The sequence below is a fragment of the Cyprinodon tularosa genome, unplaced genomic scaffold (genome assembly GCF_016077235.1).
Source record: "Cyprinodon tularosa strain WSP-4 unplaced genomic scaffold, ASM1607723v1 ctg499, whole genome shotgun sequence".
Lineage (NCBI taxonomy): Eukaryota > Metazoa > Chordata > Actinopteri > Cyprinodontiformes > Cyprinodontidae > Cyprinodon > Cyprinodon tularosa.
In genome coordinates, this window is record NW_024039228.1 from 280,291 (window position 1) to 294,042 (window position 13,752).

A 13,752-nucleotide genomic window follows, 5' to 3' on the forward strand; every position below is an offset into this window, starting at 1 on the left:
TAAAAATAAAAAAACAAATAAATACATAAATAAATATATATAAATACATATAAATAAATAAATAAATAAAACCGTCTTAGGCTAAGCTGCCTGCTCAGCTTTCGGATTTACTCTGGTAAAATATGGCTCATCCATTCACGTTATAAGGAAGCAATAAATAACTAATCAATCTATAACAAAAGATAAATAAGAAAAACCCTAAACACTTATAAAATAAAAATAAATATAACCACCTTAATAGATAAATAAAAAATAAATCCTAAAAAGAGATTCAATATGTAAACAGTTTAAGATTGAAATCTATCATACCTTTGCCCCATAGGCGGTTCTAGACAGTGGCCAACGGGGGCCAGTGCCCCTGTAGATCATGTCCTGGCCCCTGTACTGAGGACATAATATTTAAAGAAATTCTAAGGATGATATGCACTGGAACAGACATGGTTACTGATAGGTCCTTTGGATCTATTTCATCTTTTTTTCTTTACAAATTCTGTTTTACTAATTATTTTAAAGGTACACTATGCAACCGGTGTTGATTTTCCAGCGAGGCTCCCCCCAGAGGGCGAAAGTAAAAGTGCACTGTCGTAAATATGCACAGCTGTTCTCCTGGTTTCTCCGTCAAGCCAGGCGCGGTTGTTTTGAGCTTAGCAGACAGGCGAACGCCACGAATGACTAAGCATCTGATGCGCGTGACGCGCCGCAAACGCACTGCTGCTCGAGATGGAAAAATTGAATTTTTGCTGCTCGACGCGCCGCGTCAACCAATCAGAGAAGCTGATCTGGGAGCTGGCAGGGAGAGAGACACAGCGCTGATGATCAGAGCGCTATGATCACTCCTCCTAAACAGTTTATTGACGCCTAAATTAACTTAAAATGCAGAAATCTGCCGGCAGAATATGTTCGCTTTTATTATCCTGCTGCCTGCAGTTTGGATTATTTAGATGAAAAACACCTACCAGCTGCCGCGGTGAACCGCGAGGAGGTGACCCAGCCAGAGGCTGCTGATGAAGGGATTCCTACTGTCGGCGCACCGCTGGTATGTGGGGGTTTGAGCGGCTCCGACAGAAAAAATATTGTAAGGCAGGATGATAATGTGAATGAACTGACTGCACTAATTACGTTTTCAGGTGTATTTTCTCACTTAAAAACATATTAAAACTACTTTATTCCCACTGATCACAGCAAATATAGCTGCAAGGCAGAGAAAGGATAGTGAAGCTCCGCCCAACGCGCGTCAGACACACTTTTGCACCCCCCAGCCAGAGCAGCAAAGCTGCTTCAGCCGCGCGTCAGAACTAACTGGTACAAGCAGTAAAAATGAAGCAGCAGACGCGATTTTGCTGCGTCCGGTGTGAAAGCAGCACTGCACAAAGATTGCCACTGTGCTAGCAACGAGCATGCTTTTAACTGGGGGGTGTAGCAGTTCTTGCCGTAAAGCAAGACCGACTCTCGCGGGACTTCTGAGCCTGTGGGTGCGGGTTGGTGCTCCTGCAATTGCAAGTGCGGTATTTCCCCCACAGACCACCAGGGCGGCCGAGAATACCTTTGTTCAACCTGAAATGACTCATTTAATCATCCAAAACGTTATGGAACACATTAATTAACTGAAAAATGTTGCATAGTGTGCCTTTAAAACAATAACATGATAGCTTCAATGGTATTAAGATGGGATCCCAGTTTTCATCTGCTAAAAATGTTTTTTTTTTCAGAACAAATAAAAACAATTGAATTTATCTGTTCTTCTTTAGTTCTAATTAAGATTTTATAAAAAAACAACAAAAAACGGTAATTTTAACTGAAATTATGTGGGAAAACAATGTAAAAATCCTAAATTATGAATGTATATAGACCTAATATGACATATAATTTGAATTAAACCTAATTAAATAGAAGTTTCACTTCATGTAGCTATCTCAATGTATTTAAATACCTTGGTCTGTTTTTTATTCCATGCTTTTCTGCGCCCCCATGAAAACACGCTGGCCCCCTCCTGGCCCCCTAGTACATTTGGTCTAGAACTGCCACTGCTTCGGCCAATTATGGAGCACCAACTCTGCCATATTTAGAAATAAATACATAAATAAATGCTCAATAAATAAATAAGTATACAATTAATGGCCCCCCGAAATACAATAAACAAATAATATAGGTAGAAATTGAATTATACAGTGAGACATAAATATATATATCTCTTTTAATTAGCTTCTTCATTTATAAAAATTTTGTAATAATTACCTAATTACCTTATTCATTTATTGTCCGTTATACTCTTCAACTTTATTTATTTATAACTTATCTTTTTAAAGTATTTATTTATGTGCATGTAATATTTTTGTCTGTTTTATTCTTCCTTTGTATTTTTTTAACCTATTTTTTTCTTCAACATTATTTATTGCTGCCTGTCGTTTTTACATTTCTGTATGCATTTCTGCCTCATTATGCAAATGAGGAGGGGGGTGTAATTATCTGGTAATTATAATAGCACCAAGTTATTTATGTAGCATGGTGCACAATACTGCATAAAGTATCTTCAGCATCTTCCATTTGGTCATCTTGTCTGATCACTGCTGGTGACTGAACCTGTGTGTAACTAGTTAAAATAGACACCAGATGGAGCTGCAGTAACGTTGGCAGGGGGAGGCTTTCAGGATTGTGGAGAAGGGAAGAATTTTGTAAAAAGTTTTCAGGGGTAAAAAAACAAAAAACAAAACATAAAAACAAGAAGCAGCCAAAGGAGTATTAAGCTGTTTTTTTATTTTAATAGTGTTTCAATTTACTTATCATTTTTCTAATCTAAATCTAAAATTTCAAATTTCCCAGAAAACAAGTGTGGGAGTCTGGAGGTCTCTACTGAGACTGCTGGTCCTGGATGAAGCAGGAGACGATGGGTTCGAGTACAAAAGAGTGAAATAAAGGGTTTCGTTTATGTTCGTAGTTGGTCATTTACTCCAAATAAAAAAAATAATATGGAGAGCTCTAAACACATTATTCTTCAGCACTTGATCTTTTATTCATTAAAATTATCATCTTGCAAAACCCCATTTTTCAATTTTTTAAATTTATGACTGCAAAGAAAGTTTTTTATTAGGTCTTACATGAATACTAATCAAAATCAGAGGATTATTGTTAGGTAAAAAGGAATGCATACAGGTTTTTTAAGAACATTAACGTGTAAGGATTCAGCCTCCTAAACTGAAATCCATCCCCACCATATTTATTTCCGAATTTGCCCAATTTGTAAATTGTGCAACTAGTGCTTAACACAACTTAATCTCTGTATGAATCCAAGACAATCTGTATTCTCTGGGTTTTGTTTTTTGAGAAGATTCATAAAAAAAGCCATTTCATTAAAATTTGGATATATGGAATCAGGTCGGTATAAAGTTATGGATTTTAAGCAGGGTTTAGCAGGGTAGGCTATGGTGTAGTATCCAGAATGTAGAGCATATTCTTTAGTGCAAAGGAGAGTAACCAACAACATATAAAATACATGTCAACAGCAGTATGGGGTTGGAATAGTATATTTCCAAGCTTAAAATTTTACAACACATTTTATATGACAAAAAAGGTAAAAAAAAAAAAAAAAGTACTACTGTATGTGCACATAGCTGAACACACAATGCTTACAGTAATGCATGGTGGTGGCAGTATTATGCTGTGGGAACAGAGACCTGGTCAGAGTCGATGGGAGTATAGATAGACTTGAGTATTGTTGGATACTGAACTTACTCTATGTCTGACATCACATACAGCAGCCTGGCTTGTTTGTAAACGACAGTGGATAAACATTTAGTCTCCAGATCAACTCCACGTGACTTGCAGGTGTAATAAAGAGCAGTACAGGCAGTTGTTGTATGAGCAGGTGAGCACAATTTATTCAACGCTCCGAAGGCCACCTTGGAGAGACTTGGTCGTCTTAAGCGACGATTAGATAACGCTGATTGAAAACCTCAGTGATAATGACCCACTAAACTCCTGACCCATTGTGAGAAACAGTGCCAGTTTAATTGGCCCCCGCTTGCACATCGTATCAGGAGGACAGCGGGAAGCAAGTGACAACAGGGAGCCTGGTAGCTGGCTTGTTAACTGTGGTCATAGGGTTTGTTTGGAGGGGTGGGCTGGTGGGGGGTGGTGGTAGAGCAGAGCAGAGCAGAGCAGGGCGAGGTGCACAGTTCACTGCCTGACAACATTTTAATGTTTCTGTTTTTGTTTTTGGTGGGGCGCACTACCCATCACCAACACGGGACTGAGGGGTTCATCGAGAGGTGAGCTGCTCGGTGCAGACACAGGGACCACTGCAAACACCAGCTGGGGGTTTAGGACTGATTCTGAGGGAACCAAAGAAAGGTTTTTTCCATCTATATTTATAATTTCTATACAGTTTTTTTTTTCTTTTTTCACAAACATTTTTTTTTTAATCTCATCTACTGGTGATATAATAATGACAGTCTGCTTTGTCATATGCTTACAAGTATTCACCACCATAGTGTAGAAAAGCTACTGCTTACATCTAAAACAGGAGACACTGTTTTAGACTTCAAAAGGGGAACTTGTTTTTCAATCTGAGATTTGCTCAGCTTTGACTTGTATAGATAAAGATAATGTAAACTCCTTAAGAGACTTTGAAGCAGAGAAACAAGCACTCTCTCAGTGTATGCACTGCGACAAACCTCTCATTTTGCAATTTGCCTGTTTTTCAAAACACAAATAAGATGATTTAGAGGAAAGAATACAGTGAAGTTTTCCGGTTTTCATACTCCGTGTAATTCTCCCTTTGTAAAATGGAAAATTTTAAGGTGCTTTGTTTGGATTATAATAAAAATAAACAGAATAAAGGTGTGTCTGAAAGCCTGTCTACAAAACTAAAAGTGTTTAAAGAGAGTGTCTGTGAATCCTGCCAATTATTAGAAAAATAAAATCCTTACAGTGTTAGAATTCTATTCCCAACTTAATGTACACAGTTACTTTTCCAACAAAACATTTTGCTGTGAGCTAAAGAAATATTTTTTTCTTCGTCCAACTAAAGCATCTTTCTCTGTTTGCTTTTATCCATCCATCCATCTTCTGCCATTTGTCTGTTAGGGTCACAGGGGGCACATACAGTGGTGTAAACTCTAGGTAGATCGCCAGTCCATAGCAGTGCAACACATAGACATATAACCATCGGTGACTCACAAGTTGTCCTTCCAAGTTGATTAACCAATTAACTTAAAAGAACTGTTTTTGGACTGTTGGAGGAATCTGTAGTACCCAGAGAGAACAAACACATGCACAGGGAGAACATGCAAACTCCATGCAGAAAGACTCCAGGCCAAGGATCCAAACTAAGGATCTTCTTGCACTGCTAAAATCTGCTCCACTGTGCAGCTCCCTGTATGATTCAGTGTTTACAAATGCAAACAGTTCTTCCAATCACTGTTTTTCAACAACATTCTTTCTAATTTTGAACAAAAAGCATAAGCATGGATCAAATCTCTTATAGTTTTCTGCAACTCTGTGAATCCCATAGAACATGATGCCCTTCCTCTTGGTAGGCTTACACCTGTGCCATACTTGAGATCATAAAAGTTAATGAGCATGGGAGCTTCTAAACAGGGGCCGATAGGGGCAGTGCATCTGTAGAACTGATCCTGGTCCCTGTTTTGACCCCTGTGCTGATGACATAAAACTAAAGAAACCATTCTTCATTGGTCTTTTGGATTCATGTCAGTTTCTACCATTAATTATACGTTTATGCTGATTTTGAAATGAAGATTCTTCCCTTTTAGCTTTATCTGTGTTAAAAATGTAGTTATTATCTGCTAGATCATGAGTCTGCAACCAGCAGCTCCAGAGTAGCAAGTGGCTCACTAACTGTGTGGGTCACTCTTTATATTATCATTTTATTATTTTTTTATTTGCCCTAATGAAAAAAACATGTCCCCCATCCCCTCATGAGATTATAAAACAAAGTATATTGGTTTGTAAGTTACCATATCTATTTTACACTGTTCATAAGAGCTGCATTTGAACTACTTAGATTACTTCAGGAGGCAACTGTTGCAGTGGATTCTTTTCAGGGGTGTCAGAGTAAATGAGACTAAATATGACTAAAAATGCATGTTTCTTTTTTTCAGTGTACTTTAGACAGTTGTTACAAAATACTACAAACGTTTTTTTTTTTTTTTGTATTTATTGGACAAAAAGTAAATAGATTTTTTGAAAGTCTTACCTTTTTTCTACTTTGAAAAGCGAACAAACACTGAGAACCATTGCAAGAACCTTATAAGAACCACATCTCCACTCTTGATTAAATATTTATTTTGTTTCTGAATTAATGATGATAATAAAAGATTGTTCGTGCAGATCGTTAGATAAAGTTTCAAAAATGCACCGCTGTGGTTGCTCATCTTGAGCGTCTTTTTTACAGCCTTTCTCTTCTCTGTGCTGCACACTCGCTGCCCTGCTGGAACTCTCTGGGCCTGTGAAGACTGAGACCTTCTGGCCCCACTTCACATTTCCAGCCTCAGTTTGCTAACAGAAAGGGCCATGTTTTTTTGGACAGTTTCAACAACTCCCCCGCCTGACCCTTCTCTTTCTCTAGGCACCAACACCCCCCACCTCTCCCGCTTCTTCAGTTCTGTAGTCCGCTGGACCGGACAGGGGTCTATTTTTGGGTGAGGAGTTCTCCCCCTCCTCTGCTGAAGGGGCGAAAAGGTCCCAGAGACCGAGCTGTTAATTCAATCAGGAGAGCGGCATGCTCAATTAGGCATCTATAAGGGCCCTGGATGGGTCTTGGGGCCCTGTAGAGGGCAGGCAGGCCAGTCCCCAGGAGGTATTAATTGTGGATGACAGTGTATAAACAGTGGGGTGAATAGACAGCGCAGGTGCGAGACCCCCAGTCAGACTCAATGGTCCTTTTCACACCCGCGACTCTCTGTTGCCACTTTTCCTTTCACTCACTCAGTACAGGAAAAAAAAAAAAAAAAAAAAAGAAATCCACCACATCCCAGATAGATGTCACAGTTAAACTGGCTTCGCTGGGTTATTTATTTGCTAAGCATTTCCATCTCCAGGCATGCGTCCACAACAGCATTAAACAGCCTGTTTATGTGTGAGTCTGCGCCTGAAGAGGGTAATAAGAGGCCGGAGCTGGCGGCCAACTGAGGCCCTTACATGGCTCTTCAATTTAGATGCAAGTGGAAATTACAGCCAGTACATGTAGAATATGTGGAATTTGAGAAATCAAATCCAGATGATAGTTTAAAAACCGAAGGTCTTTCTATCTGACCCTCGAGTTTTTTTTTTTTTTTTTTTTGCTCAGCTTGCCACCATCCCCCTTTCCTCTGCTTGTCTCTTATTCACTGTTGTAATTGTATTTAGTTGTGAGGGATGATTCTAACTTTTTAAATTATAGTAGTCAAGTTTTCGCATCAGCAGAATGTATTAGATCTAAAGTGACTATCATGCATAATGGTTCTTATATCCAGAGGTTTATATGAGACGTTGAATGTGAAGTGAATTAATCTGTTTGTGTAAAACAGGCACAAACAGCCACAAACCGAACATTTTAGAAAAAAGACTTTCTCATTTATTAGTGACCATAAAATTGAGTTAAAAATGCAACAGATATTTACTTTTTAAATGTTTAAAAGTTTCTAGGATTCTTTAATTAGAAACTGAAGACTTTTTGCATCCTATTTCTTATTGTATGATATTTATCTTATCATAATGTGCATTGTGCTGGATGGGTATCCATTCCCTCCACACATAGATGCATTGAGTTTACTAAACTCTTTGTGAACTTTAACAGGATATTTGTGCTTTGATCTGACTTAACAAATAAACTAATCCATCCTTATAGGATCTTTCAAAAGAATAATGTTCCAATACATGTGGCAACCAAAAACTTTGTTCCTTTAGCATGAATATAAATTCCTATATGTGAAGAGACGGCAAAGCACTGGATGGTCCATAGCAATTGATTAAGGAGGAATGGGGAAATATCCCCCTGTAAGCTTTAACCTTGTGAAATGCTATTAAACATTGAGTGGGTTGTACAAATATATACTGATATAATAATATATATGTGTATATATATATATATATATATATATATATATATGTATATATATATATATATATTCATTGCTACATTAATGAATCCATTTATTTCAAGGCTTTTTACACTTGTTCGCCAGAGGTACCGAAGAGTTTAACTGGCACTGAGGGACAAAGGTGTTTTTAACTGCTTTTCATGGATATAGATTCATGCAAACCTTTTATTTGTAGCAAAGTTAATCAGTTAATTTGCTAACTGGGCGGCGGAAACCTCTTTGTTTTTTCCCCCTCTGTTATGCTTATGGATTAATTTAACTTTTTCTCATCTGGGGCATTTTTATGTTTAGAGTTTGTGATGTTTTCTTCATCAAACCTGGGTCCCAATTACACAAACCTCACTATTACTATTCAATATCTCTAAATTTCAAAAAATACATTCAGAAATTCTATATTGTTTAAATGCTCAGCTCTGTTTGGGGAAATGGTAACAGTAGGGACTGTACAAAAAAAAAAAAAAGAAGCTTTTACCATCCAGAAAAGAAGGGGGAGACATGGAGGAGATGACAGTGCAGCTCTTATTTAGAAACATATGGGGTTTACTAATTAGTCGCTGTGTTCTAACGCCTCTCACCCCTCCATTCAACTGCCACAGCTGAACTATCTGTGTGTGTTTGAACTTTTTGCTCATGTGAGATCATGACCGAACATCTGTGCTAAATCTGCCCCTCTGCAGATCTCTGGGTGGCCTCTGCACTGCCCTCTCTGTTTCTGTGTCTACAGACACCTGCTAATTTCAGCCGTGTGTACTTGATGTAAGCCAGCAGGTGGGGGGGGAATCGAAGGGCCGTCTCTGGCTGGGCAACTGCAGTAATTGGGAAGTACATGGCCTTTCGGCTTCTCCATCCGCCCCCTCTTTCTCTTGTTTTCGTTGTTCAAGGTTTTCTTTCATGTCCAGCCAGATGACAACAGAAAGTGTCGAGCCGTGCTTTCCCTACAACAACTTCACTCCCCTGAAAACCTGCTCTCCTTTTGTTCAGGGCGGACGGTTGAAGAGTGAGGAAAGAGCAGATATAAACTGATCTCGTTAACATTCCAAGAGACACTCCTGTCCCCCACTGCCTCCCTGCTCCTCATCCTCACCTCTCCACAACGTTTTCTCCTCTCAGAACATGAGTGGACCAGCTGCTACGGGAAGGAGGGGAGGTCTGCATATCAAGAAAAGGCCTGAATATTAAACACACACATTGTTCTAATAAGAAGATTTAAATTTAACCTTCGCTCTTTTGTTCTATCTCCAAATATCTGCCCTTTGAAAATACACCCCATCCTTTCTGAGCAGCCCTCTCTTGCATCTGCAGAAATCAGCAAGTTTGACCATAATTGTCCAAATTTCAGGACTTCAATTGATCAGAGGCCCTTCAGCGAGGCACCCAAAAGCCTCTTTAACTGTCAAAACCAACAATTACAAATATCTAAAAGCACAGAGTATGGCCTGGGGGGTCAGGTGGCCCTTTTCATCTCTTAAAAGACTAATTTCTGTGAATTTAAAGCTTTTTTTTTTTTCTAGATATGGACACCTGCCTGCATTTCCTTTTAACATGCTCTCTACTTCTTTAAAAGCGCCTCTTAGTTGTGGGAAAAATAGTGGGAATGGGAATGTGAAGGCCAGAGTCTGCTTTGTTTGTTTGGATGATGTGGCTTCATTTTTTATGAGGCGGCCCGTAATAATAAAATAATAAAAACAATGGTTGGTACACGGAAGTTACTTTGTAAGTTATAGTCGAAATCGAAAAGAAAAACATGCTCTCTATGTTGGGATCTGGAGAAGTTCCACCTGTCTCCAGCAGAGTTCGCTGTGGATCCTCCTGAGCTGAGCCTTTGACACACCTGAAGCCCATCTCATCATCAGGAGGATCCTCCACCATATAAGCAGCCCTCAGACCTCGCATCAACGCCGCAGTGTTTTATCCAGTTTGGTTAGCACCTGAGCCTAACTACCTCTGTGAAATCTTTGTTGCTTTAAGTCTCCTAGTTTGATTCTAATTCCCTTTTTGTCTCTGCTTACAGGAAACCTGTTTTTGTCCTGTAAGCTCTGGATGAGCTTAACCTGTCGAGCCTGCCCTCTGAGCCAAACCTGAAGACCTTCCTCTGGATTCCCATGCTGCTCTGGACAAAGAGCTGGAAAAACAAGGTCTGTCCAAACGCTAGATGCAAGACGCTGAAGCTGACATTGAACTCTGCTGAATCAAACAGTCTCTGGACCCAACAGTGCCTCTCTCAAAGTCAAACCAGGACTCCTCAAGGTAGATCACAGAAGATAACAATTCCACATTCGTCTGCTACGTGGCTAACTGAACTGTCTCCCCTACAGTCTCCTGTGCAGGGGCGGATCTATAGGGGTGGCTACGGGAGCAATTGACTCCCCCGAAATCTGATTGGCTACCCCAACTGCCACCCCAGCTGATTGACGGCACCGCTAAAACAGTTGCACGTCTGAAGTCTTTGACTGCGATGTTCTTCCTGTACAGTAGATGGCGCAATGCAGCATGCGCTATGCAGCCCCTTTCCAGTCGTGAATCTAGGGTGAAAGAAGAAGAACTAAAGCGGCTGTGGAGCCACCGAGTGCAACAAGCATAACATTAGTTAACAAACAACATTCTTTGGGAAAAGGCTGTGCGCTCTCGAGATGGATTTTATTCTCGTTTGGACCGACTGACTTATATCGGTGAGTAGGTTGCACAACCACAGATTATATTCATAAAAGAAGCTCAATAACTAAGAGTTTGATAAGTTCAGTCAATGAGGATCATCCTCTGTTCAATTGATGTCCGTTTCATAAATCAGAATGTTAAGGACAAGCCCTTGCTTTTCACGAAGGGCCGCTAGAAGCTAGTCTGGCTGTAAACAGACAGGTGCAGGTGGGTGATATTGATGGGTTTCAGTGTCAATTTCTGTGATTTCATGCCCACATCTGCTAAAAATACTGCTGACGAGAACAGAAACTATTTCATTTTTTTTAATGTCCGTGTCTAGAACCTTCTGAATTATGAAACCAGCAATATCTTTGATCAGAACCGTTTGCCCATGTCATGAAGGGCATTACTAGTCGTAGATAATTCACGACCGATGTAGTTAGCCAGTAAAGTTATGGCAGGCTGAAACCTTAATTGAATGCATAGATTGCAGTCACTAGACATGTATTATTGTTGTGTTCTGATATTTCTAGGCTGTAAAAATGTAGTCTATATTCATTAATTTCCTTGTGCATCATTTTGGACACGAAATGTTGCATTTTGCTTTGATAAGTAACAAAACGTTTTTTTTCCGGTTGAGAATGAAAAGACAGGGAGGCACGATTTATAACTACTTTAAGAGAAACAGATCAGGCTTAGAGCAGATCAGCAGCCCCGGCAGCCCTCATCCTGGGACTAGTCAGGAAAGTCCGGCAGAATCCAGCCTGTCATCATCGCCAGGTTTGAACATACAGAAGCAGTCACATGTTCAGTTATTTTAAATTATATTTAACATTATTTCAGATGTTCAGTTCAGTCATTTTAAGTTATGTTAAACATTATTATGAATGTTGGTTATTGTTGTATGTTCAGTTTTAGACAATGGTTGTTGATTTTGATCATACTATTAAATAAATATTTTTCTACTATGTAGGTGTGAGAGTGGACCAAGACGATGACAGGTCCCAACCTGGAACCATTACCGAGGAGTGTCAGGCACAACACAGCCCACCATCATCAGGTCAGAGCAAGTCAGAAATGCCAAGTTCAGTCAGTACATTAACATTATTTATTTATATTATTTTCATTGTTATTATTGTTTCACAATATAGTTCCTTCTGAGGAAGGCTCTGAGGCTTCTGAGCAGGACGACGACCCAGACCCAGAGCAACCAGAGCCTGAAGATGTGCTTCCCTGATTGTAGTAGGGAAAACAATTTGTATGCTGGGTGAGTGGGATCTTTGATCTGTGTTTCTGTTATCAGAGAGTTGAAGAATGTACCATATTCATTTTGTGCATAAATAAACTACAAATTGTACTCAAAATTGCAACTTTTGTCTGCTTAGTATGTGGCTACTTAAATATGATTGCAAATTACTGCTTACAAGGTTTATATAAGAAAGGTCAATAAGCCTTAATTAACTTGTAAATTATGCACAAAGATAACCACAGACTAGTTGGCTTTCATCTGTAGCCCCTGGAAGTTTGATGTTGAAAGAAGTGTGGGTGTGTGTGTGGGTGTGTGTGTGTGTGTGTGTGTGTGTGTGTGTGTGTGTGTGTACATATAGAGTATAACACAAGAATGATAAGTCATTACTCATGACATGTCAAAGAAGAACATAAGACAGGACCAACATCTGTAAGTCCATGTAGAAATAAATGATAGTGAATAATAATTTAAACGTGACATGAACAGGTATACAGCACTCGATTGCTTACAGACGGTTGGTGTTTTCTGCTGCGACATTAACGCTAGTGCATAAACTTTGCTATTTTTAAGTATAAACCATTGCCCCCCTAAAATACACTCGGCCACCCCCTTGCTACCCCAAGGATAAAAGTCTAGATCCGCCACTGCTCCTGTGAACCAGTTCCCCAGACGTGAACCAGTACCTGACTCATTTCCATGTGCTTTATCAATAAACTCATTTAAACCTTTTCTCTGTTTCCCGTGGTGTTCTGCATATTGGGCCTCTCTGAACCAATCATGACACTCTATATAATGGGACCATGTTTCTATACTTTAGAAGGTAACTTAAAAAGCTCAAGAGATTCTTTGGGATTTTTAAAGTGAGATCCTATAAAAAGCAAGCTTCATTAGACCAAATTCCCAAATAAATGTATACCTTGTGTAAATCATCTATGTGGTGGCTTAGTGGTGCAAACAGGCTGCAAATACATGAACGAGCTGCAAATAAAAAGTTACTGAGACAAACATATAAAGGAAAAGTGGCGCAAAGAGTCTCTTCTGTCAAACATGTTCTGTTGTTTCTTTCAAACAGGCTGATCACTTGTGCCCCCCCTCCATTGTATAAATAACCATCCAGGCTGAATCTGCTGACTGTTTAAAGGTTCATGAAGCAGTGTTTGTATAAACCTGCGACTGTTTTCAGACAGGAATTATTTTGAGATGTCAGGACTCCAATTTGGTGTTGGCCCATCCGACAGACTGTTAAATCAGCTTATTAGGACTTAAATTACCACGAAGAGGCAGAGACACAATCTCTACAGCAGGGAATATGTTGACCACACATAATGCTTTGAAAAAGACTCACATCAAAGATTTTAACTCTTTTTAAGAAACGTACAAACTGAAAACATCTTTCCCGACAAAATGTCCCATTAAATGTTGTACAGTTATCTGCATGTGTTAAATCACACCAACCCAAATAAGGACAATGTACACAATGTACTATTTATTGACTTAGCTCCTATGAGTGTTTTACACTAAAATTACAAAGTAAGAAATTGTCTACATCCTAGGGCTGGATAATATGGCCAAAAACTTCTAACACAATATTCTTTTTTTAAATTTAGGTGGAAATGGTAGTTATATTGATACAAATAAAACAACCCCCCCGGAAGACTTCCAAGAAGCCAACAATATATTCCTATACATATACGCCTGCCTGTACCAAAAAAAGATAGCTAACTAGGGACGAGCATGTAGGATGGTCTTATGTAAACATATCACCAGGAT

General features: G+C 39.3%; 1 long non-coding RNA gene across 1 annotated transcript; it reads left to right on the top strand.

The window, feature by feature from the left end:
- Positions 1 to 10,425: 10,425 nt before the first annotated feature.
- LOC119794924 lies at positions 10,426 to 11,986 on the top strand. Its single transcript, XR_005282273.1, has 3 exons — positions 10,426 to 10,765; positions 11,707 to 11,793; positions 11,885 to 11,986. It is a non-coding gene; the product is annotated as an uncharacterized LOC119794924 (long non-coding RNA).
- Positions 11,987 to 13,752: the final 1,766 nt, after the last annotated feature.